General features: G+C 33.9%; 1 non-coding gene across 1 annotated transcript; it reads left to right on the top strand.

Moving 5' to 3' along the window:
- Nucleotides 1-1,425: 1,425 nt before the first annotated feature.
- TRNAV-AAC (transfer RNA valine (anticodon AAC)) lies at nucleotides 1,426-1,499 on the top strand. Its single transcript has one exon. It is a non-coding gene; the product is annotated as a tRNA-Val (tRNA).
- Nucleotides 1,500-2,085: the final 586 nt, after the last annotated feature.

Here is a 2,085-nt window from a genome sequence, read left to right as displayed (position 1 = left end):
TAAATAACGACCAAATCAAATGTAAATTAAAACAAACGACTAGTACATAGTGTTTATTTCTATCTTATGTAGAACGTTTTATGATTTAGGAAAACGTTAATAAAAACTACTTTGTGGAGAAAAAAGTACTCTATATGCATATGTTTTAAATTTACATTATTTTATATGTGATTTTATTTATAAACATTATTTTAAACCATTAGAACACGTTACCATAAAACTCATGTGACAATGCAATACCATGCTAACCAACGAGATCAGATTTACAAATTATTTTAGACATGTGACGTTTAAGAGGTTATTATAAGAAATTAAATGTGGAAGAAAGATTAAAACCTATAGCCCCTACTAGAGATGAATAAGGTAAGGTTACTAAACCACCGCTTGAAGGTTAAATAAATAGTTATGATCTCATATTAGTCCGTCACATGTTAAACCGAATCAAGCAAATACCAAGAACCCCAATCCTACAATAGAACCAAATAGAATATAAACAAGGGGAGTCATGAACATTAGACCAAGTGTAGTGGTTTTCTCGTTAAAGCGTGATGTAGGCGTCACACAGGCAAACAACATTAACTAAAGCCTCATTTTATTTACGTGTAATGGTTTTAACTAAACATTGATAAAAGAAGAAGAGAGAAAGTCTGATTAATTGAGACTTCCATGGCTCCCACCTCTTTTCCTTTGGCTCCTGGCACCATTCAATTAACGCCTCCCCACAAATGGTTTCCTTCTCTCCATAATGGTGTGCAGTGTCCAATACTAGTGATATGACAGCGAGTTAACGCCCACTAACTTGGACTCAAGAATGATTGAAATACGATTAAACCAAAGTTGCAATGAGGCACAATGTTTCATGGATAATGCTGGTTGGGTTTTGGTGGGCTCTATTGATCAGTCCATAATATACCCAATAGGTTAGTCTGCTAAATAAAAGCCCATCTAAAATCAGGAGTCCACTTCAATTGTCAAACGAGCCCTAACACGGTATACGTTTGTGGACAAATTTTGATGAGTTCAACCCATGTTAAACGTAACTGGGCTTTACTTATTCCAAAAATCCGACATGTTCTTCATAATAGGGCTTTACTTATTCTCTAATAAATATGATAAATACTAAATTTGTGATGTTTCGTATATGTAAACGAACCAAGTCGCGGTTACAAAATTCAAATCGCAACAAATGATGAGCAATTCTTGCACTTGGTTTCTTTGCTGGATCGAAATAAGTGTGACCACGAAGTTGGATTCAAACGAACAAATATAAAAAATAAACACAATAATAATGATCAAATACAGTTGCTATAATTATTACTGTTATCTTTTCTCACTAACTAATTGTAAATGTTCTTCTTGAATTTATAACATTTTTATTTGGAAACAACCAAGATATATATTGAACTTTCTAAACAATAACAACATGGTTTCGTGGTGTAGTTGGCTATCACGTCAGTCTAACACACTGAATGTCTCTGGTTCGAACCCGGGCGAAGCCAATGTTAATTGTTTTTGAAGTCTGTTAACCTAACATAAGTAACTTAATTGTTTTTGAAGTCTGTTAACCTAACATAAGTAACTTAATTGTTTTTGAAGTCTGTTAACCTAACATAAGTAACTGGAACCGCAGCCATATGTGATCATTGTTACAGGTTCTGGTGTTTTTAGAATTTTGTTAGGTTAACGACTTCAACGCATACAAATCATGTCAACCTTTGTTTTGAATGTCAGTGCATCAACTTAACACGATTGTAATAGTCGTCTGACTAAAATGATTCATGCATATAGGAAAATCCTAACATTTCAGTTATTAGCCACAAGTGGGGAAAAAGGTGGCTTGAGTACATCACGGTTTCAAATCTCTTGCTCCACAATTTTTTTTGTTATGCTATTTATAACATTTATACAAATTTGGATTTATAAATTAAGTTGACTTATTAATATTTGTAAATTGTAAAATGTGGTACGCAAGGCCGGAGACTGTGAACAAAGTTTGTGAAATTCTGAAGACCCGGTTGGCATTGTCGGCTGACCATGTGGTTGCATCTGATTCTAAATTTTTGACCCTTGGAGCTGATTCCCTTG

This window comes from Bidens hawaiensis, unplaced genomic scaffold, assembly GCF_021521415.1.
Source record: "Bidens hawaiensis isolate Kalapana, Puna unplaced genomic scaffold, B.hawaiensis_p1.1 tig00008283_1, whole genome shotgun sequence".
Lineage (NCBI taxonomy): Eukaryota > Viridiplantae > Streptophyta > Magnoliopsida > Asterales > Asteraceae > Bidens > Bidens hawaiensis.
This window is presented reverse-complemented; position numbering and strand designations above follow the sequence as displayed.